Below are 25,330 nucleotides of genomic sequence, written 5' to 3'. Positions count from 1 at the left end.
CAGCCCGCTCCATCTCCACTTTCCCTCTGGACTCTTTGAATACCTGTATTACTGACATTAAAACCTGGCTTCATAGAAACTTCCTTAAATTTAATAACGATAAAACTGAGGTCACTGTATTCGGTCCACCATCCATTTAAAAAAAGTCTGAACTGAGTCTGCTTATTGATGGGTCCTCAGTAATTCCATCTCCCACTGCTAAAAATCTAGACGTAACATTTGACTCCGTTCTTACATTTCAAGCTCATATTAGTTCAGTTACCAAGACTTCATTCTACCACCTTCGTAACATCGCCCATCTACGACCAGCTCTCAGCACTAAAGATACCGAAACTCTAATCAATGCTTTAATAAGCTCACGTATTGAGTATTGTAATTCACTGCTTATTGGGCTTCCCGCTAAAACTATCGCTAGACTACAATATGTACAAAATTCTGCTGACAGAGTCATCCACCAAGTCAAAAGATCAGACCACATTACCCCTTTGCTCTATAATCTTCATTGGCTACCTGTCTCTGTCCGCATCCGATACAAAATTCTACTGTTAACTTTTAAATGTCTGCATGGACTTGCTCCCCATTATTTATCTGAGCTTCTGCACTGGTATTGTCCACCACGTACTCTTCGGTCATCTAGACTACTCACTGTACCTCGTTTCCGTCTCTGTACTATGGGTGGAAGATCGTTCAGTGCTGTGGCCCCGAAACTCTGGAATTCCCTCCCCTTTTTCTACACGACACTGTTACTATATCCTCCTTCAAGTCTCAATTAAAAACATATCTTTTCTTACAATATTTGCAATCTTTCTCTGCTTAGAATTGTTTTTCTCCTCTGTATATTTGTATGTTTATGTCCTATATTGTGTATGTATATTTTATATATGTATATTTTGTGTACAGCGACCTTGAGTATGGGAAAGGCGCTATATAAATAAAACGTATTATTATTATTATTATTATGAAGTGATACTGTAGTAGACGGCTGCATGGTTATAATTTTATTCCTAATATTATCAATCTTACTAGTAAAGAAGTTCATAAAGTCATTACTGCTGTGTTGTTCACAAACATCAGAAGTTGAAGCTTTATTTTTGGATAATTTAGCCACTGTATCGAATAAATACTTAGGGTTGTGTTTGTTTTCTTCTAAAAGAGTTGAGAAATAAGCAGATCTGGCAGTTTTTATGGCCTTTCTGTATGCAATCATGCTCTCTTTCCACAAATTGCGAAAAACCTCCAGTTTTGTTTTCTTCCAGCTGCGCTCCATTTTTCTGGCTGCTGTTTTAAGGGCCAGAGTGTGCTCGTTGTACCACGGCGTTGGATTATTTGCTTTAATCTTCTTTAAGCGCTGGGGAGCAACTATGTCTAAAGTGCTAGGCAAGGCAAGTTTATTTATATAGCACATTTCATACACAATGGCGATTCAAAGTGCTTTACATAGAAATTAATTAAAATAGGGATAACAAATGCATAAGAAAAACAATACAATGTCTAAAAATTAGGGCTGGCGGCGTTAACGCGTTAACTCATGAGATTGATTAAAAGTCGTTAATGCATTAATATAATTTAATACAATTAATGCAAATAAATTACAGAAGTACGTGAAGCTGCCACATTTAAGTAATTTGCATGGCACAGTCGATCATTGAAGTTGGGAGTTTATCAATCACACTGGGCATTTGCACCTGTAACCTAAATTTCAATTCTTACTATTTAACCTGATTCTCTGTTTGTGAGTTTAAGCATTAAACTATGGGAAGGTGTTCAGTGATCCAGTAATCTAATTAATCCAAACAGTGCAAATGTAAGGCCAGGCTAATACACCAGAGAGAATAGAGACTCACAGTGCGGTTTAGTGATTTGTTCATTCCAGTGTTTGCTTTGCTTTAAAACACGAGCTCTGTCGTATTCTGCGATTGTTTCTGAAGAGCACAATTGTGGTCGTACAGTGATCGCGTCAGAATCTGTTGATGCACAGGGAACGTGTGCGCGTGATCTCACGCAGCATTCATTCTGTAAATTCGCGTTGTTTCCACACACTCAGAAGGATGTTTGATTTGTCGTGTGGGTGTGAACAGGCCTGCACTACCCCTCTCAGAAACTGAAGCTTTCGCGCCTCGATCGCCCCCCCGGTGACCAGTCCCAGTATAGTTGCCTCTCTGTGTTTTCTAATGTACACGAGGCAATGTTCTAATGTTCAAATATTTTCCCCCCAAAGTTAGTTTATGTCATTGGTAGGGATGTCCCGATCAGGTTTTTTTGCCCTCGAGTCCGAGTCATTTGATTTTGAGTATCTGCCGATATCGAGTCCCGATCCGATAGTGCTATAATACATAAAAAAAGAATAAAGAAGAGCGAAAAAACGAACCAGGATGTTCCTTATTTTTTTATTTTATTCACCTTATTTTAACATTCAACAACTCTAACAAACAGAGCACTTCTGTGAGGTAGCCTGAACAATCAAGTAATAAATAACATAAATTCTTCACTTTTGGATTTTAGTGGAACAGTAAATATAAAAAATTCCGGGACCGGAGTTGCACCGAGCAGGAAGTACAACGACGATATCAAAAGCACACCCATACTTTTACAGATGCAGAACAATTAATTATTTTGGTATGAAATAAACAGTTTTGGAAATTAAATTAAATAATCTGCTCCCAAAAACCCAGAAAAAAAGTCTGTTAGTGCCTCAGTGACAACTTCACTCAGAGAAGACGTCGATCTCAGCTGTCAATCATGACGTCACACAGCCGATTTTATAGCATCAAATAACTAACTAAAACTAAACTTATTCAAAAAACGAACACTTGAAAAAATATTTGAAGTGTAATTTGATTGAAGTGTAATTAACAATGCTTTTCAGGTTTTTATAGGTCTAACATTAGTTTTTAGGTAGATAAATTGAATAAAGTAGGCTAATCAACGTGGCAACGTGGGGGAGAGGATGCTGGCGTTGTCTGTTCGCCGCTTCTCCACCCACAAATCATGTTAATGTACTATTAGATTTAGATTTTATTTTATTTCCTTATGTTTGTGACTAGTCTAACAGTCAGAGCTAAAATTGGGGCTGTTGCTGATTGCTGGCAGCCACTGAGAGGACGTTGTTCGTCTCTTTGCCGTTTTCCACCGCTTCTCTAATGTTTATGTTTGAATTGCTGCGGTTGGTTCTGGTTTGGAGGACATTTGATGTTTCTCGCCGCGACTGCTCACTGGTGGTCTCCCTTGGGCTTAAGCTGCATGGTGGCTGAAGTTTGCACCGGGCTAGCGTCATCCGGGCCATCGTAATCGGCGTGCGGCATGATGTTGGGATGTTCCGCTTCTCGGCTGCGCCACTGTTCCGTCCTGCATTGCGGCTTGGACTTCTGCGCCGACCCCGGTGTGTCCACAGAAGTGCCCGGAAAAATGTTCTGCCTCCTGCATGGTGCTGCGGCGATCCCCATCGTTTGAATCGTCATGAAGACCCATCATCTGGTCTTCAGCTGTCGTGCCTCGGCGATGTCATCGGGACACTGCCGCTGGGGGAAATCTGAAACATGGAGTGGACCACAGTGTGCTGCGGAGCTAACAGAGACTTCCACCATCAGCTGTTTTCTGTTCACCATCAGCTCTGCTTCTGTTCACCATCAGCTCCATCAGCTCTGTTTCTGTTCACCATCAGCTCTGTTTCTGTTCACCATCAGCTCTGTTTCTGTTCACCATCAGCTCTGTTTCTGTTCACCATCAGCTCTGTTTCTGTTCACCATCAGCTCTGCTTCTGTTCACCATCGGCTCTGTTTCTGTTCACCATCAGCTCTGTTTCTGTTCACCATCGGCTCTGTTTCTGTCCACCATCGGCTCTGTTTCTGTTCACCATCGGCTCTGTTTCTATTCACCATCGGCTCTGTTTCTGTTCACCATCGGCTCTGTTTCTGTCCACCATCGGCTCTGTTTCTGTTCACCATCAGCTCTGTTTCTATTCACCATCAGCTCTGTTTCTGTTCACCATCAGCTCTGTTTCTGTTCACCATCAGCTCTGTTTCTGTTCACCATCAGCTCTGTTTCTGTTCACCATCAGCTCTGTTTCTGTTCACCATCAGCTCTGTTTCTGTTCACCATCAGCTCTGTTTCTGTTCACCATCAGCTCTGTTTCTGTTCACCATCAGCTCTGTTTCTGTTCACCTTCAGCTCTGTTTCTGTTCACCATCAGCTCCATCAGCTCTGTTTCTGTTCACCATCAGCTCTGTTTTCTGTTCACCATCAGCTCTGTTTCTGTTCACCATCAGCTCTGTTTCTGTTCACCATCAGCTCTGTTTCTGTTCACCATCAGCTCTGTTTCTGTTCACCTTCAGCTCTGTTTCTGTCCATCATCAGCTCTGTTTCTGTTCACCATCAGCTCTGTTTCTGTCCACCATCAGCTGTTTTCTGTTCACCATCAGCTCTGTTTCTGTCCACCATCAGCTCTGTTTCTGTCCACCATCAGCTCTGTTTCTGTCCACCATCAGCTCTGATTCTGTTCACCATCAGCTCTGTTTCTGTTCACCATCAGCTCTGTTTCTGTTCACCTTCAGCTCTGTTTCTGTTCACCTTCAGCTCTGTTTCTGTCCATCATCAGCTCTGTTTCTGTTCACCATCAGCTCTGTTTCTGTTCACCTTCAGCTCTGTTTCTGTCCACCATCAGCTCTGTTTCTGTTCACCATCAGCTCTGTTTCTGTTCACCATCAGCTCTGTTTCTGTTCACCATCAGCTCTGTTTCTGTTCACCTTCAGCTCTTTTTCTGTCCACCATCAGCTCTGTTTCTGTTCACCATCAGCTCTGTTTCTGTTCACCATCAGCTCTGTTTCTGTTCACCATCAGCTCTGTTTCTGTCCACCATCAGCTGTTTTCTGTTCACCATCAGCTCTGTTTCTGTCCACCATCAGCTCTGTTTCTGTCCACCATCAGCTCTGTTTCTGTTCACCATCAGCTCTGTTTCTGTTCACCTTCAGCTCTGTTTCTGTTCACCATCAGCTCTGTTTCTGTTCACCATCAGCTCTGTTTCTGTTCACCTTCAGCTCTGTTTCTGTTCACCTTCAGCTCTGTTTCTGTCCATCATCAGCTCTGTTTCTGTTCACCATCAGCTCTGTTTCTGTTCACCTTCAGCTCTGTTTCTGTCCACCATCAGCTCTGTTTCTGTTCACCATCAGCTCTGTTTCTGTTCACCATCAGCTCTGTTTCTGTTCACCATCAGCTCTGTTTCTGTTCACCATCAGCTCTGTTTCCGTCCACCATCGGCTCTGTTTCTGTTCACCGTCAGCTCTGTTTCCGTTCACCGTCAGCTCTGTTTCTGTTCACCATCAGCTCTGTTTCTGTTCACCATCAGCTCTGTTTCTGTTCACCGTCAGCTCTGTTTCTGTTCACCGTCAGCTCTGTTTCTGTTCACCATCAGCTCTGTTTCTGTTTACCATCAGCTCTGTTTCTGTCCATCATCAGCTCTGTTTCTGTTCACCATCAGCTCTGTTTCTGTTCACCATCAGCTCTGTTTCTGTTCACCATCAGCTCTGTTTTCTGTCCACCATCAGCTCTGTTTCTGTTCACCATCAGCTCTGTTTCTGTTCACCATCAGCTCTGTTTCTGTCCACCATCAGCTCTGTTTCTGTTCACCTTCAGCTCTGTTTCTGTTCACCATCAGCTCTGCTTCTGTTCACCATCAGCTCTGTTTCTGTTCACCTTCAGCTCTGTTTCTGTTCACCATCAGCTCTGCTTCTGTTCACCATCAGCTCTGTTTCTGTTCACCATCAGCTCTGTTTCTGTTCACCATCAGCTCTGTTTCTGTTCTGTTTTCTGTGTTGGTTGATTGTTTGTAGTATTCTATATTTTTACTTGTTATTCATTTTTTGTGTAATCCCCCCCCTGTTGCACTTTGAGATTCTTCGGAATGAAAAGTGCATTATAAATAAAATCTATTATTATTATTATTATAATCAAATGTAAAATAGCTGTATATTTAACTGTTTAAATTAAAGACTAATCCTTACAAAAGCTATTCGATCAAGAGCAGTGAGTGATTCCTTATCTTTTGTTTGAGATTGAACAGACAGCAGTAAAGGCTACTGCCCCTTTAAGACCTAATGGAGGGCTCTGCGTCGTCTTTCTCGACTGTATCAAGTCCTCTTAAGGCATATTCAGACTATGTCTGCTTGGATACTCATCAAGATGGACATGTTGACATACTTCTTGTGTGAGTTGGTCCGTTTAAGCACAAGACTTGAAAGAGAACTCAATATTTGCGCGCTGTGAGACGAGTGCGCGCTTTCGGATGATGCACAGAGACAGATCAGCGCGCGCGCTCTCATTCGCGTCTTCTGGCGAATATACCCGGGGGATGACTGTGAAAATGACTGCTCATATTCGAACATACGGCAGCACTCGCATGCATTGAACAAAGTTTACACAGATAGACCGTTTTGCCCACGTTTTTCTTTTATTAGCGCTGTTGTAATGTATCACTGAGGAGCCAGTACGTGTATCCATCTACAGAAACATACATAACGCATTATTTTCAAGTTACAACCCATATTATTGATGCGTCATCAGATGTGAGATGAACCGCGGTGCAAGTGCGAACCTTTTACATGGCACCCCTGCTCACCTCACCCCAGAATATATAAATATCCGAGTCCTGATCGGGATGTAACGTCCGATTCCGATCGAGTCTGAAATCACGTGATCGGGCCCGATTTCCGATCACGTGATCGGATCGGGACATCCCTAGTCAAGCAGTCACCATCATAATGATTTAATTTCAAGTGATTGTTTTTAAAATAAGTTTAGTTTTAGTTAGTTAGTTATTTGATGCTATAAAAACGGGGGGTGTGACGTCATGATTGACAGTTGAGATCGACGTCTTTTCTGAGTGAAGTGGTCACTGAGGCACTAACAGACTTTTTTCAGGATTTTTGTCAGGAGAGTTCTTACTAAATTTCTTCTCTGCTTTGTACATGAGGGTGTGTTACATGCCAGTCAAACCTGCTTATGGTCTATAAAGTGTAATCCTAAACATGTGAAAAACTGTTAAGTGCCTTAAGTTAAAAGTTGTTGTTTTGTTTTAGGAAATCAATTAAGGCAATTTTATATGAAAATTATGTATGTGGTTGTCATGTCCTTGTGAGTTTAAGGCATCTACAGTTCACACATGCCATTGTCTTAGGTTAAATAAATACTCACTCAGATGTGTACAATATTCAAACTCTTTGTATTGAATACATTCTTCACATTGTTGGAACTGAATCAGCCACTGCACAAAAAGTCACAAGTTCACAACCTGCCTGAGTTTCAGTACAATTTTACAAATTAACCTAATGAGCATTACCAGTGTCAAAACTGGTAACTTAAAGAATACTTAAAACTTAAGTATAATACTTTAAACTTAAAAGTAGGTGGGCTTCCTTTACAGAAAATCTTTTGTACTACAAACGTCTCGGTTATGTATGTAACCCTCGTTCCCTGAAGGAAGGAACGGAGACGTACGTCAGAACTGAACTGACGAATTGGGATCTGACTTCAGAGACCTATCCACTTCGAGTGTATAAAAACGAGCCAATCGGAGATTGGCATGTGATCCGCACATTCCATGCTCCGCCCCGTAGCACGGCTATAAATAGGCAGTGGAATGGCAGATCAATGCTTTTTTCTGCTGAGGAGCCGAAAACGTGACTGGGCTCCTAGCGGAAGCACAGCACCTGGCGACGGGACGTACGTCTCCGTTCCCTCCTTCAGGGAACGAGGGTTACATATGTAACCGAGACGTTCCCTTTCAGTCGGTCACGTTCAACGTACGTCAGAACTGAACTGACAAATTGGGATCCCTCTGGAACACGCCAGGATGCTGGCCCTTCCAGCGTCCTGCTTGAGCGCACTGGACCGTCTAGTATGGTACAGAAGTCACGGCTCCAATCAGGGAGGTCAGTCACTGCTGTTTCTGCAAGACCCACTTAGAGTGACCATAGACCACTGGGAAGCGTGCCCCTCTCGGAAGAAGGTACGTTGCGGGGCCACGTCCTTCAGGGAAGGAGTGGTGGCAGAATACACATAAGGACTAACCTGGCAGGGTAGTGCAACATATGGCAGTCTCTGGGGTGGTTCCAACCTAATTGTAGGGGGGAAAGAACACGGCCAGAGACGACAGAGCGGGCTCTGTCAAGGGAAAGACACGGGGCTAGCTGTCAGGGTAGCTGGTACCATGGAGGAATACACATATGGGGTTGCCGTGAGGGAACCGCTACATATGTAACCCAGCCTACAACCCCGTTCCACGAGCATACGGGTGCAGGCCTAGCGTCAGACGGTCCTCAACGTCTGACACCGCATGGGGTGACGGAGGAGCTCGACAGGGTTAGCCGGTTTCCTGGGGAACACAACTGGAGACAATAGACGCACATATCCGGCCTAGAGGGCGGGAGTGGCGTTGCAAGCCGACACTTAGAACGGGCAGTTAGCGCTCCTGGCCACCAAGGGCGAGGATTCGGGAAGGTACCGGCTCTACACGGAGGCTATAAAATCTAGCGAACGTGTTAGGTGTCGCCCAGCCCGCAGCTCTACAGCCAGCGCCCAGAAGGATGCTACACTCCTAGTGGAGTGAGCTCGCAACCCGAACGAGCAAGGCACGTCTTGGGACTGGTAAGCCAAGACTATAGCATCCCCTATCCAGTGGGCTAACCTCTGTTTGGAGACAGCCTTTCCCTTCTGCTGGCCTCCGTAACAGGCGAAGAGTTGCTCTGAGGTCCGAAAGCTTTGGGTCCAGTCAATGTAAGCACACAGAGCGCGGACCGGACACAACAAAGCCAGGGCTGGGTCTGGCTCCTCCGAAGGCAGCCCTTGCAGGTTCATCACCTGATCCCGGAAGGGAGTGGTAGGAACCTTGGGCACGTATCCGGGCCTGGGTCTCAGGAAAACGTGAGAGTTACCAGGCCCGAACTCTAGGCACGATTCGCTGACCGAAAGTGCGTGCAGGTCCCCTACCCTCTTGATAGAGGCCAATGCAGTCAGGAGCACTGTCTTCATTGACAAGATTTTAAGCTCAATTGACTCCAAAGGCTTGAAGGGGGGGCTCTGAAGTGCTCTGAGCACTAGAGCCAAGTCCCAAGAGGTTAGGCGAGGAGGATTTAGCCTCCTCGCACCCCTGAGGAACCTGACGATTATGTTGTGCTTCCCCACGGACTTACCTTCAACTGCTTCGTGGTACACTGCTATTGCGGCGACGTACACTTTGAGGGTGGAGGGAGACAGCCGTCACTCCAACCCGTCTTGCAGGAAGGAAAGCACGACACCAATCGAACACCTTCGGGGGTCTTCCCGGCGGGAAGCGCACCACTCAATGAACAGGTTCCACTTCAGTACATAGAGGCGCCTTGTTTTTAGAGGGGGCTCTAGCTGAAGAGATGGTATTAACGATTGCTTGTGGTAGTCCATCTAGAACCTCCGCGTCCCGTCCAGGGACCAGACATGAAGAGGTCTGGACGCGGGTGCCATAGGGTGCCCCGTCCCTGAGAAAGAAGGTCCTTCCTCAGGGGAATGGGCCAAGGAGGGGCTGTCGCGAGGAGAGTAAGTTCTGGGAACTAGGTCCGGTTGGGCCAATATGGCGCAACTAGCAAGACCTGCTCGTCCTCCCTGACTTTGCACAGTGTCTGTGCAAGAAGGCTCGCTGGGGGAATCGCATACTTGCGTAGGTCCCGGGGCTAGCTGTGCGCCAGTGCATCTGTGCCGAGGGTACCCCTGGTCAGGGAATAGTACCACTGGCAATGGGTCGAGTCCGGAGAGGCAAACAGGTCTACCTGTGCGGCTCCAAACTGGTCCCATATCAGCTGGACCGCCTGGGGGTGGAGTTGCCACTCTCCCGAAGGTGCTGGTTGAGCGCACCAGGGACATGAATGGCCCGAAGCGACCTCAGCTGCTTCTGACTCCACAGGAGCAGGTGGCGGGCGAGTTGGAACATGCGACGGGAGCGTAGACCACCCTGACGGTTGATGTACGCAACGGCCGCCATGCTGTTCGTATGGACCAGTACATGCTTGCGACGTAGCAATTTACAATTTAGATTTGCTATTTTTCTACACTGGTTTTAACATATAATTTAAACATATATCTGAATCCTTTATAATTTGCAAAGTTATAATGAAAATGCATAACATGTTCAAGCAAAAATTGTAGCAAAATGATCATTTAAATGTTTTATATCTGAATTGCATTTATACTCCCAGTTAAGATACTTGCAAATACTTGTTAAGATGATTGCATTATCATTATATGTCCCGCAATGAATGTAGCAAAATTTAATGTGGAATTGAAAATGGCAATTGGTGTCTCCTCTGAATTTGCCTCACCAGCACGTCATGCTCAATAAACCCGTCTCCGACGCAATAACTCCGATCTTTCATGTATTCATACTCTTGTGTAATCGACGCCCCATCCTAAATAAATCTGTCTCTTCCGTGATACCTGGAAATGTTGAATATTGCAGCTGCATCTGTCTCTCACGCCCATGAGCTTCGTCATGAAGGCAGTTACGTGCGGTTCCGTCAGACAAACTGTCACACTTGTGATCTTCTGATTAATATTTCCTAATTTAGTAATAGTCCTATTATTCTGAAGTGGATCTAGACATTGGTCTGTGCTTTAGCCTGCTCTTCGTTGTCCAGCGCAGCCTCACCACACAGATTTTACTTTGCACAATTAAATACAACAGGCCGGGTGCTGATTATTGTTTCATATATCTGATACACATTTTTTTCTGTGAAACGGTTTAAGTTGCACAGAAGAAAGCCTGATCTAGGACCTACCCTGTACAGTTTAAGAAGCGGTAGCCTACTACTGCTATAAGATAGCCTAGAAATCTACACGCACCCTAGCGGCATCAAATCTAATCTGCCTGCAAGTGTTGTCTACCAGCTCTCAATACCCTTCTGAGATGTATTCCTCACACTCTGGACGAGCCAATCACTTTGGCCCTCATTTATCAATCTAGCGTAGAAACTGGCGTATATGTTGGTGTAAGATTATGCTTACACTCCTCTCACCGCCTGATTTATGAAGCTGTGCGCACCTCTGCAATCCAGGTGTACGCAATACTTGCCCTTGATAAATGTGGCGGCGGAAAACGATCGTCATTTGAATAACACTCCCCTATATATTCAAGTCTCCGCCTCCCCCACGCCCTCATTTTACGCCATGGACAAACAGAAGACGGCAAAGAAGCGAAACTTCTCCGACGTGGAGATCGGGCGCGCAAAATCATCTCACTAGTCCACTAGTCAGGGCACTGATTAGGACATAAGTCAATGAGCTGACTCCCTGATCAATGCTCTGACTTCTGAACTAGTGAGATGATGGAGACGCGCCCATCGAGATCACCAGGGAAGTGGAAAAAAAAAACGAAATTGTTTTATTTGGGAGTTTAAAGAGTGGGATTAAAGGCACCTACAAAAACAAAATATGGACCCAAATTACGAGTAGGCTACTCTTAATAGTGTGGAGGTTGAAAAGCGCACTCCAGCAGTTTAAATAGCTGTTTGGATGATAAATTACCATCACTGCATTATTTTACAGCACGTTTTGAAAAAATTAGCATTTAATTTCGTATCGCGGCACATGTATTGGGGTGTGCAGTAGTGATGGGGATGTGATGTGGAGTAAGATTCATTCACATTAATAATTACATGACAATTTGTAAGATTCTTATTATTATAATGATTCTTATTCTTAATGACGCTTGTTATTCAGAAGAAGAATGTCGTTTTTATTGATTGTATTATTATTTAAAAGAAGAAGGTCATTTTTATTATTTTGTCAGTCTGAATTATTTTAGTCCCAGTCCGTGTGCTGCTGCCGGGCCAGGCGGGCCTGAAACGTCAGATAAAGCGCACGGGCTCGCGACTGGAGGAATACATATGCCTACAAATCAAACGCTTTGGTAAAGTCACACAAATTAAACATTGACGTTCATGTTGCACAAAATAAACACTGAATGTTGTCGTTGTGGTTTTTAACAGTGGGTCATAATATAGCATATCTTGTCAGTGCGTTTTGTGGTGTTAGGAATTGCTTTTCTGCGCATTTTCCCACTAACTCAAACGTGCGTACACCACCTCCTGAGCTGGCGTAGGATTTGAGCGTGCCGTACGCCAACGTCCATATTGATAAATCTCAAAGTCACCGCGGGTTTGGGTGTACACAAGGTGTACGCTGGAAATTTGGTGTACGCACTTTTGATAAATGAGGGCCTTTGTGTATAGAGTTGGTGAGCGGGGCCATAATGACGGCCGAGTTGCGTTTGTGTGCTTCTAGTAAACACAGAAACTGGCAAACGGCGGTTTGTCGAATCAGCTTTGACCGCGACTCTGGAAGACTTGGAGTTAAGCTTTTCTCTGAGAAAAGAACAAAGAACGGCACTGAAGTCATTCTTAAAAAGGGAAGATGTGTTCGGAGTTTAGCCGACCGGCTACGGTGAATGTTTGATCATCAACAAGCTCTGTTTAAACTTCGTTGCTCTGGGTTGGTGTAGCGTTATCCTATCGTGTGCAGAGGGAGTTTGACAGACAGCCGTTTATCCGCCCCTCGGATTGAGCTGTCAATGGTGAGTTTCCAGACCAAACATCTTGATGTGGGTCTGGCTTGTCAGGCTAGCTATAAGACTATTATTTTGTTGAACAGTTTGTTATTTTGTGGGCTAAATCTGAGATCACCCCCTATACCCTCAAATATGGGCATTATTTGAGTGGACAGCCATTGTTCAAATCCATAGTGGACATGTTTGAGTGCACTCATTCAACCCCACACCGCAATAAAGAGTGTTGCTCTACCGCCGATGTACACTCAACGGCTGTCCGACTTCACACACTCGTTTTCATTCACCTGTTCAAGTTAACTGTAGACTATTTTTGGACTAAAGTAGGTAATAGTGAATGAGGGTTTAGGGGGCAATTTTGGATTCAGCCCTGGAGAACGACAGATGATGCCAAATGTTGAGATTTTCTTATAATCAGCAATTTGTAAACACGCACGAAAAATGAGAAATCTAGCCGAAATCTAATTTTCTGTGCATTAATCTAAACTAAACAAAAAAGTATAAAAATGTGATCTTTTCTCTTTATTCCATTACAAATAGGAAATGAAATGATCAGATGGTGCTCTGTTGGATTTATCTGGCATCCTTTACTCTTCCCTGATGATGACCTCTGGTCTACATTCTGTATGATCTGAATTTCTGCCATCTGAATTTGATGATCTGAATTTTTTCTTCATTTGAAATCGTGAATCTGTATTTTCAAAACCTTAATTTCTCCAGTCTAATAATTCAGAACAAAATATATGCTGTTTGAAAATACATGTCAAATACAATTTTGAAATAAAACATTTCAGATGTGTTCAATTTCAAATGTATTATATTCAACATTTAAAAACTCAAATTCAGAACTATGTAAAATGCAACATAATATTCAATTTTGTTACATTACACTTGTCAATAATTCAGATTTATACAATTCAAATTCAGATCATTTTGTCATATTTCCAGCTCCATAGGGGCGGAGACCTGATTGCAAAATGCAATCTTAAGTATCTTAACTGGGAGTATAAATGCAATTAAGAAAAATAACATTTAAATGATCATTTTGCTACAATTTTTGCTTGAACATTTTAAACACATCTAATAATTTATGGAATACATTTTCACTTTAATTTTGCAAATTATAAAGGATTCTAATTTATGTTTAAATTATATGTTAAAACCAGTGTAGGAAATAGCAAATGTAAATTATATTATTCAAGTCGAATTATTATTTTGCTCCAAATGTTGCACACATGGTATAGAAAATGTAAATGTAAATACTGAAATACATTGCCATTTTACATATTGCATTGCAAATTGAATATTGCTACACAAAACGCCTGTTTCACACCGCAAGCGTGAGCAGCACTTCAGCGTAACTACACCGTGACTGCAGCTGGAGACGCGCGAGAGTATTCACACTGGAAGCGTTGGTGCAGCGTCACAGCAGCGGCTCCCACAATGATAGAGCCTATACCTGTCTGAGTATTAAATACTAAACTAAAATAAATTATTATATTTTCTGCCTAGTTTACTTTACTTTTTATAATACTTTCACCCAAACTGAATAATTAAAACAAGTTTAAATGGGTAAATCTTCTACAGATGATGTTTATTCTTCGTTTTCTTTAATGACATACTCCAGTTATTGTTCAAACACACCACATCCCAGCAAACACAGCAACGTTGTAAAAACGTTTTTTTCACGTTGTGAAAAGGTCGCGATAACGTTTTTATCCGACGTATTTAATACGACAGATGTCGGGTTTTTTTCACGTTATAAATACGTTTTTTCACAACGTTGCAGAAACGTTCTTATAACGTCTTTATCACGTTGCCACGTCTCCTTGTAACGTTGTAGAAACGTCTTTATCACGTTACCGCGTCTACTTACAACGTTGCAGAAACATATTTATAACGTTTTTTATCACCTTACCATATCCTCTCCTTCCAACATTGCAAAAATGTGTTTATAACGTTTTTGTCACCTACCACGTCCATCTCCTTCCAACGTTGTAGAAACGTACCACATTCAAACTGGTTCTTCACTTCACACATGCTGTGATCAAAATGTTTTTTTTGTTTTTACTGTTATCTTTAATATAAAAACAATATTATAACTACAGTAAGAAAAATATATTGTGGTCTTTTTAGATCTCTGTATAATTTGTCAAGGCTAATCACACGTTATAATATTTCTGTCAATCTTAATATTCAGCTTATTAATAACGCTTTTTACATTTCACCTTACCTGTAGGCCTTACCTCTGTTTGTTTCCCATTTTATTAAACTACATAAACATATGTAGTACTAATAATTTATACTACACACAACATTTGTCAGTCATTGTATTTATTCACACAATATAAAAAGCAATATGATAGAGGTAAGTTCACAAAAAAAGAAAAATCTGTCATTTACTCATCCTTGCATTATTCCAATCTAAATCTGTATGACTTTCCTTTGTTAAACACAAAGGGAGGTGTTAATGTTAACCTTAAGTCAGGAGATATTAAGCATAATGTTCCTTATACACTATTCACTTTTTTGAACAAAAGAAAGTGAATAAGAAACATTAACTCGAATGTCTAACAAAGTCATACAAGTTTGGAACAACAACAGAAAAGTTACATGATAACAGCTTTTTCATTTTTAGTAGAGATAATGTAAATTGAAATCATTGAGATAATTGTAGAAGACTACAATTAAAGCTCTCATTAATAATAAGAAAAAAATTCTAAACAGATAAATAAAAATACCGGTATGCCAATAAAACAAAATGGTACAAATAAAGTACAGCACATGCAAATTATGCAATGACTGGGAATTTAAATAAGAACATGAACAAAAAAATGTAGAGAAAAATCCATAAAAATTCAGTGCACAGATGTTATAACAAAAGAGATTAATCTATAAAATGTAAATTCTCATTTTAACTAATTACAGATTATGTTATTGCATATGTTATTTTACTGCAATCTATTTTTTCTATTGTACCTGGTGTACATTAAACAAGCTAAAAACCCCAGGAACAAAACCCAGAAGTTTTTATAAGCTGTTGACCCCAAAAAAACAACGAGTGTTTAAAGACTAAAGTGGATACAGGCACTTGAGACAGAGCGCGTCATGCTATATTACACTGAGAACTACACACACTGGAGGGGAAAGTAATCAGCGACAGGAAATATAATATATAATATATAAAACTGACATTTGGATATTTAACAAAAGGTTTACTGCACACGTAGGCATATGGAGTGTCAGGATCCCAAAATTGACCCATTCTTCTTGCTGAAGCTTCACGTCTTATTGCCTGTATCCACTTTTGTCCTTAAACGCTTGTTTTTTGGGGTCGACAGCTTATAAAAACTTAGTTATGTGTTTTTTACCTTGTGTGCTGCACACCTCGTCACATATGAGCTTTTAGACATTGCCGTTTTTGTTATAAGTAAAAAAAGACGAGGTGACCGCTTCACGCAACACAAAATCAATGGAGAGCGTTGGAATGTTTCCTCCCCGGTGTGGGCGTGGCCTAAATACACTCTGTCTCTATTATTGTTCAATAAATAATATTTTATAATATTGGCATACCTGATTTTGAGAAACAGTCAAGTGTTTTAGTCTGTTTCACATTGGTACACTAAATAGATGTATTATAGCAAACAAAGTTTAGTCGTGTTCCTGAGTAATATCTGCATGCACCTAATTCTGCAGAGAACATATAATACACCATTAGACAGCAATCCATATGAGACAGAAGTCTGGTCTGGAAGGTGGATCTGGAACCAACTTCTGTCCTGGTTTTCACAACATCTCTTGTTTATCCCTCTTCACAAACTGCCCTGAAATACAATTCAAACATCAACAAGGATTTTTATAAATATAATGTGAGGTTCATACATTCACAATGCTCATCTGGCCTCGGTGGTGAAGTGTGCAGAAAATTCTGCCGGACTGAAATTTAGTCTTTTAGTCTTACCCTTCTTATACTAATGGTAACAAATTTATAACACAACAATAATTCACTCTCAAAACTACCTCTCTTTAATACTGCAAATACCACGTAGAGCCAAACATGGATGAAATCACAGAATCCAGTCACAAATGGAATTTACTCTATTAAGCAGAACGTTACAGAATTTGGAAATATTTTTTATGTATAAATCAAAATAAGGGCTCTACAATGAATCAGATTTTTATACAGACTAGCGTCTGAATATTAAAGCTCAAAAAGACTGGAACTGAAATCTGAAGTCTTTGTTCTGCCATGTCTATAGTATGTAAATAACTACTACTACTTAAACCGAAGCACGCCAGACACTCGTGATGATTTCAGTATCTACTGTCTCCCTATACATATGCACACATGAACTGCATCTGCAAAGCTGATCTCAGAGGTACTTCATGAACATTTAACCATTTAATTTGCTAGAATGATCAACATATACACACAGGAATGTATGTATGGTTGTATGTATGTATGTATGTATGTATGTATGTATGTATGTATGTTTTACTTACAAGTCAGATGGTTCATAGTGCTGGACAGCCATCACAATCTAGGAACATAAACAATTTGTCACAGAGCCAACAATAAGTGGTAAACTATACAATGTCACTCAGGTAGGTTTATTAGAAATAAATAAACTAGTGCATAGGTGAAAATGCAGCAAAAAAAAAGAAAAAAAGATTAATATACAGGATATATACAATATATAATATCGTAAGATACCAGAATTTACGTTTAGGTTTTACAGATGCATGGTTATATCATAGACAGTAAAAGAAATGGACACAGCGACCCCATTGACGTCTACGGCGAAATAATGAAGTCAACCTAGGGGCACTCACTTCCTGATGGCTGAGCGAACTGCGCAGGCTCAGACTGAGCTTGACGACGTAGATGTGACGTGAGCCTCCTGTCTGACAGCTGTGAGTCTTCTAGTAGATGTGGAAAGTGAAATCTGAATCACGTTGTTTAAATATTTTCTCCCGTTGCTTTTGGCTCACTATGGGCTTCTCCCCATTCTTCCCCTTTGACTTTATCAGACTTTATGTCTCCACGTCCGCCCGACTGTCTCATAGACAGTAAAAGATTGCCTGCGAGCGTCTCCTCAGGTCTATACGGTAATTTCTCAACTGTGCGACAGGGTCGCGTTGGTTATGACGCAATCGTTAGCCTATTTTTACAAAAAACAGCTTCTGCGGGGCGATAGTGTAAGATACAAGGTAATGGAGCCTTTTATACATTGTCGTGTTTCTTTAGAAATAAACAATGGACAAATGGAGTCTTTAAACGTCTCAGATGTAAAGTTATTCACTGTCAAAGTGACTCAAAAATGAATGGGAGTCAATGGGATGCTAACAGCAGGTGATGGCTTGGTTAGCAATGGCAGCCCCTAGGGGTGGAACGCTTTCCGAGCGCTAGATTACCCCCTTGGTTTATATACGTGGTCAATACTTGTTTACTATGAAAGATCAAACATGTTTGAAATAGCGCATGTGAGTGACGTCACCGAGTCACGTAAAGTGCAAACTGTTTGGTTAAATACTTAAATTAACGTTCCTTTCATTCAACCATTGACAAATAGCCAGCAAAACATTAACAAAACCTCTTATCTACACATAATATGGAATTAAAAGCCCAACTTTCATAAATAAGAGCTCAGGGCTATAGTTAGCCTAACGTTACCTCTCATTAGCCTAACGGTTAAGAGGCTAACGGACTTTTTCCGAAGACACTAAACCATTTCTTAAAAGTAAATATTCAACAGAAGCGTGTTAGAAAGTGTCAAGAACAGTTGTATGTATTATATGTGTAATATTAGGGACTAAACTTACCTGAAATTAGTGAAAACAACAGTGACAGACGGAGCTTTGCTGCTTGTTGTCAGACGAGCTGCCCCGTTTCCATGGTAATTCCATCCGCTCCAGTTTGTTTAAAAGCGACTCGAATGTTCAACACGCACGCACGTTAAACACGTCATGTGTAATTTGTGCAGTGTTGCGTTACCATGAATACATATTTGTATACTGAAGTATAATATTCCGATAGTTAAGTAGGCCACCGTTTAAGTGGAAACTGCAGCCTATGCCTACTTAAAACTTTAAATGGAATGAGAATGAAAGCTTGTATAATATAATATAAAATAATATAATATAATATAATATAATACTCTAATATAGCTATTCTATCAGTTAAATGAGCACCTTAAAGTATATTCACAACATTGATATAGAATGCTCAGCTCTGCATCAGCCTCATCTGTTACTCGATCAGTCACTGAATCGTTGATGTTAAAATGTTACTGTCACGTTCTGTTTATATTCTGTGTATATTTTTCACAAACAGAACGTAGCCTACCGTTGGAGGTTTGGCATATGGTTGTATTTTGGTACTACCATGACGTTTTTAAAACGTTTTGTTCCAACGTGCAGATAACGTTATTTTAACACCTGAATAAAACGTCTCCCAAAAGTTGTAGTTTGGTCTAGTTTTGTTTTCGTAGTAAACAAACGTGATATTTACGTTTTTTTGACTACTTAAAGAAAACGTCCCAGATTGGTATTTTCACAACGTTTTTAAAACGTTTTATTTTGGTTACATTATTTTTCTATTTTAAAAAACGTTTTTAAAACGTCTTTAAAACGTTGTACTACAACATTACCTAATTGCAACCAGAATACAACGTTGTGGAACGTTGTAAAAACGTTTTGTGTTTGCTGGGATGTGCTTCTTGTGTGCATTTTGAGCGCTTTTGTGATATTATATTTATTTTGTCCGTCAAAAGTGTGCTTTCGCTTTACACCGTGACCGAGAGCCTTTACCTGTCTGAGTATTAAATACTAAACTAAACGAAAGTTTGTTATATTTTCTGGCTAGTTTACTTTATTTTTTATAATCATAACCATACTTTCACCCAAACTGAATACTCAAAACAAGTTTAAATTGCTAAAATCTTCCACAGATATTTTTTATTCTTCGTTTTCTTTTCGGACATACTCCAGTTATTGTTCAAATACACTACACGTGCTTCCTGTGTGCATTTTAGGCACTTTTTGTGTAAAATCACATTTATTTTGTCTATTAAATGTGTGCTTTCACTTTAATAGAGCGTCAGGAGCGTCAGCAGCGCAGCAAAAAGAGGCTCTCCGCCGAAACCCCCGCTTCACTGCTGCTCACGCGACGCTCCTGCTTGACGCTCACGCGACGCTCCTGCTCCCGGTGTGAATGCACTCATTGATTAACATGGGCGCCGAAAAAAATACGCGCCGCTCACGCTTGCGGTGTGAAACGGCCGTAAGCTTCCATATGTGCAGTTATTTTGTGTGTGATTGCTGTGTTTGGGGAAAAATATAATCTTGGTTGTAAATTAAACCAACACTAATGTCTTATCTACCGACCATATGTGTACGAGGTACACCTATAATTTATATGTGATTGAAAATAACTGGATTGTTTAAATGTCTATAGTGCCACAACAGTGACTAACCAGCACAGCAGAGCATTCAGGAACTACTCTTCTCATTTCATTCAGGTACTCTGCAGGTGGAGACTGAAACTAAGACGGACTGAGAAATGGCAGTTAAACTTTCTGGTAAGCTCAATTTGTTCTGCTAATCAAATGTATGTTTCATGTAGAAGAACATGCTTGAAATCTCTTATTGATTGAAAAAAAGCAAGAAACAAAGCATGCTGAAAAAATCAAACAATGTGCCTGAGGTGACTCCCTTTCATGAGGTGTTCCTTTTAAATTATATTTCAAAAAAACTAATCTACAAGCAGCAAAGAGCCTTGCCTGTACAATAGGGACCATATTTAAATGTCCTTATGTAATGCAGCTGGAATTTATACAGTCTTTTGTTCTTTTTTTATTTTATTTTAAATATTATATACAGTTATATTGTGTACAATAATTAATTATATACTATTCTATAAAATGTCAACAAAAGCTTTAACATTTCTTATTCATATTGAGCTGAAATATACAACTTTAAGAATCCACCTGTTTTTTTGACAGCCAGTCCTGTCCTCAGGTTACTCCATTGCTCAAGTCAATGTTATTTTTTTCTGTTGGGACGATCTTGAACAAACTAAATCCTTTTCTGAGCTCTATAGAAATAGTGTTTACAGTTCAGAAAATACTTGTTACAAATAGCTTTCTTTCTACATATTAAGTTGGGAAAAGAGAAAGGATTTTAACAGATTTTTTTTAAATTGGTCATCATTTATTTAATCACATCTAAACTTTTGAAAACTTTTATTCATGTTCTGCCATTCAGACATTGTGTCCTAAAATTGCAACACTTAATATGAGCACCAGTCACGTGTATGTTCTGTTTTCCCTTGTGTTTGCCTTATGAATTAGTTAATCATTGTTTAAGTGTTACTAGTGTTCCAATGCCAACTTTTGAAAACAGGTTTCAAAGTGCAAGTAAATATATATATATATATATATACAGTATAGGGATGTCAATTTTCACAAATTTCCATGATTGATCGTCGTTTAAATTAATGATCAATTAATCGATTAATCGTTAACCTTAATACTGAAATATGCGTCTACAGCAGTGGCTTATAGCCGACAGCATGACAGGATGCGCTATGGTGCTCAAAACGCCATGTTCTTCACCAAATGAATGAGAAGGATTTTTTGTTTTTTTTATCTAAACAAAGGGCTATGGGATTGTAAAATTAGTCGATGTGATTTATAATTCAATTAAATGACTTATTTAATAACAAACCTGTAATACAACACCACCACCGCCTCAGATCTGTTATTCAGAATGTGTGGACGCACTTGCAAGAACAACGCTCTGAACACGGCACCTTAACCCAATGACTTTACAACCATTTATTAAAATAGTGTTCTCATTTCTGTTATATAATATGACCGTCCCAATCATCGTTATTATGCATTGCTCTGTATGCGCTAAAGCCGAAGCACCGAATGAAAACCGGCAGCCATCACTGACTGAAGCCATTTGCTAGTGCGTTTTATTTCGCTGAAAGAAACGCATCCTATATGATTGGTCACATATATAACGTTACAAAATAAATGTAATATTACAAATGACTTCAGCACAATCTGATGCGAATGCACAGGTGCACTTGAACTAAGTTACATGCGCGAGTCAGAATGCGTGACTCATGTTGTGAATGCGCTCTTCCTGGATCAACGCAATGAAACACACGGCAAATAAACCCAAATACTTAACAATCACAATGTTTTATTACAATAGTGTTCTCATTAATGTTGTGTAATATGACAGTCCCAATCATAGTCATTATTAGTTGTGCATTGCTGTTGGACCTGAAGCTGATCACCGCCACGCTTTTACTACCACTCACCTCTAACGTTAATTATTAACCAAATGCATCCTTATGAAATAAATCAGCTATAGATAGGCCTGCACAAAATAAACACAATATTACAACTTACATTTGCACAAAACAAAAGGCTGCGAATGCACATGCAGTGGGGCGGCAGTGGCTCAGTGGTTCATGTAGATTGTCTACAAACCAGAAGGTTGGTGGTTCGATCCCCGGTTCCACTTGACCAAGTGTCGAGGTGTCCTTGAGCAAGACACCTAACCCCAGCTGCTCCCGACGAGCTGGATGGCGCCTTACATGGCTGACATCGCCGTCAGTGTGTGAATGGGTGAATGTGAGGCAAAAATGTAAAGCAATTTGGATAAAAGCGCTATATAAATGCAGTCCATTTACCATTTACCACATGCAAGCTTGCAGTCATGATGAAGGTGTGACTCCAGCTGTAAAACGGTCCCTAGTAGAACTCGGGCACGCTCGCTTCATTTTTCCTCCCGTTTCGCGGTTGAGCCGCACGCACGCGCATGACCCTGCTTAATCGATGATCGATAAGTGCTCTGTAAAATAATGAGTATGTGTGCAGGCGCATATACTTTCTTAATGTTGTCATCTGTACAAAGAAAAAAACGTAACTATTTTAGTACATATTTGTCATGTAAACCTAACTCTAGAGTTTTTATTAAAAGACTGTTCTGTTTATTTGCTGCGTCTATACGCCCACTGTGTTACAGAAGAACGAAAGACTGAGTATTATAAAAAAAAATTACTTAATGCCAGTCCATCTTCTTTGTCTGGAGCAGGGGCAGCAATCCCTCGAGGTCCACACCAGAGGATTCTTACAACCAGTGTAGTGCAAGTTATTTCCAAACTGTAATACATTATTGTGGCGAGGTAGACGAGCGAGAGATGTGTGAGGAGCGAGCGAGACCGGTACGTGACTGAGAATGAGTCTCGAGTCCTCTCATGAGGGAACTCGGAGGCATAAGGTCGAGGAACACCAGTGAAGGACGACAGAGGACCAGGCCTGGACTTTACATTGTGTTTTATTTATGGTTTATTATGTGTGCAGGCAGTCGTCCATGAGGGGCTGCCCACGTTACTTTAGTTTTGTTTATTTTTTTGATTAAAGTATTTTAATGTTCGCCGGTTCCCGCCTCCTATAAAGTATGGTAGAGGTAAAGTGATTATCTGGGAATAGCTTGGGTTTATTCATATTAGACACAACAGAACTGTATAAACTCTAATGCCATGACTAGATGCATGTTTATTCTTTTCTTATTGTCATTATTTAATTCTCTTTGAATTCAAATTCAAGAGGTTCACAACAAAAGTGTCATGCACAAAGTGCATATGACGAACTTAGCTTATGCTTTCTCGGTGCAATTGGAGGACCAACCCTCAGCCTCAGTCATTTTAATCCATAGAAATTAACATACAGGCTAAACATACCATAAGTGCTATTTTGCAACATGAATAGTTATTTCGGTTTTAGACAAAGGTTGCACTTGACTGCATTTGCATTTGACTATTAGCCTACGTTCTTGTCCTTATCTCTGACAAACTCTAAGTAATGCGCATAAGTACATCTCGCGAATGTATAGTCTTCTTCTGCCATCTTCACCCATTAGCCACTTTTCCACCGGTGAGCGCCAACACACACAGAGGCTGAAATCATGGTTCGCGGCACTCCTGTAAAACGCCTTAAACACGCCTTCACTGGACTATGTCACACACTACAAATGCACACCAGCAAGAGGGAGATGAATGAAATAAATAACTATACAAATATATCAGCCGCTGTCATTTAGTCTTTATTTACAAACTTGGACACCACACGCGGTAATAACTTGATTGCATATATTTTATATATTTATATGTTTTTTTGAACAGTTACATTTTGGGCTAAAAAGTGTGTTGTAACAACGCAAGCATTACTGAACATGTAACAAGTAAAATATTAATAAAAATTGTTTGAGGGCTTGGAGGGACAGTGGATGAGTATAGCTTGGACTTTATTCCTTTAAAGGAATTTATTTGGATATATCTGATACATATATGTATATTTTGTTTTGGTGTGAGCTGCATCTAGGGTGACCACCTGCTAATAAGCCCAAGGGGGGACAAGGGGTATGTTTCTGAGGGACAATGTGGGACACTGCCTGACACGGTGGTGCCCCCACCCCCCGTTCAGATTCACTAATAGTGGTTTGCCCATTTCTAGCACATAGCACCTAACATGATATTAATAATACCCTATTCCCCTAAACATATGTAATTAGTGATGTATGCTCATCAACCAATGTGTATTTTTTTTTCTAAATAAAAATTCATAATATTTTGAACATTCAATGAGTTGACAGATGCACTTCCATTTAAGATTTACTTTATTTATTTAAGATTTATGCTATTTAATTTTATTTATTTTGCATTACAATTTATTTACTTAAATTGTAGTTGCTCAACACCACAGGAACAGTTTAAAAAAAAATCTTAAGTCACAACTCCAGAGGTTCACGGAAAGAGAAGGGGGAGGAAGGATGGTGAACTCTTTTATGTCTCTTTTTAATTGATGATGACGGTGCCTCAGACTCCATTTTTGGTATTATTAACTCAAATATTTTTGAACAAGCATTAATTATGCGTGACACGGTCTCAATTTGCGGGACGCATGAATCCGGCTTCAAATGCTGTGCACGCACGCGTTACGCGGGACAGGTGGTCACCCTAGCATAAATTAATAAAACGTTACAGCATTTAAAACCAAGGTGGCCTTCTTGTTTAGGCCTTTAGCCTAATGGGCATTTTTTAAATTGTTATTCCTCTGTAAGAAATATCTTGTGATCGGCACAATACATAATATTTTTGAACTAATTTCAATCAGGAAGATCGACTAAAAGAAATGATGAGCCATTTTCAACTTGCCATTTAGCATAGTTACCGTCTGTGTGTCTGTGGAGTTTTATGTGTCTTAACTCCATGAGGAATATCTCGTGATCGACACAATGGATTGTTATAGTCGTGAGAATCTGCTGTAAATAATGATGTGTCATTTTTCACAATCAGAGCATGTTTCATGTAGTTGTGACATGAGCAAAAACGCGATATAAATTCAGCATCTGTGTCTTGCGAGGGTTCACATTTAAAAACCTGCTCAAGTTTAATCAAAGCCAAAAACAATTATAATGGATTCTAGTTGCATTCAACTCTGTTAGACCTTTCAAATGACATATGACATGACTTATCTGAGCTGTATGATGTTTGCAAAAAAGTATTTCATAAACCTTGATTCTTTTATTATTATTATTTTTTTATCAGCAAATAACTCAGCAGTGCTTAGGAGTTAATCAAAAAAAATATTTGGATCAGTGTTCTAAAGTGAAGATCATGGTAATCCACATGTAATTAATTGTGTTATAAAATCTATCATTATTATCCAA

The 25,330-nt window shown here is 40.3% G+C and overlaps 1 long non-coding RNA gene across 1 annotated transcript; it reads right to left on the bottom strand.

The window, feature by feature from the left end:
* Positions 1 to 14,654: 14,654 nt before the first annotated feature.
* LOC137079097 (uncharacterized) lies at positions 14,655 to 18,475 on the bottom strand. Its single transcript, XR_010905405.1, has 3 exons — positions 18,404 to 18,475; positions 17,084 to 17,121; positions 14,655 to 16,404 (listed from the first exon to the last, which is right to left on the bottom strand). It is a non-coding gene; the product is annotated as an uncharacterized lncRNA (long non-coding RNA).
* Positions 18,476 to 25,330: the final 6,855 nt, after the last annotated feature.

The sequence above is a fragment of the Pseudorasbora parva genome, chromosome 6 (assembly GCF_024679245.1).
Source record: "Pseudorasbora parva isolate DD20220531a chromosome 6, ASM2467924v1, whole genome shotgun sequence".
Classification (NCBI taxonomy): domain Eukaryota; kingdom Metazoa; phylum Chordata; class Actinopteri; order Cypriniformes; family Gobionidae; genus Pseudorasbora; species Pseudorasbora parva.
The sequence above is the reverse complement of the archived record's forward strand: the minus strand, read 5'-3'. Positions and strand labels throughout refer to the sequence as shown.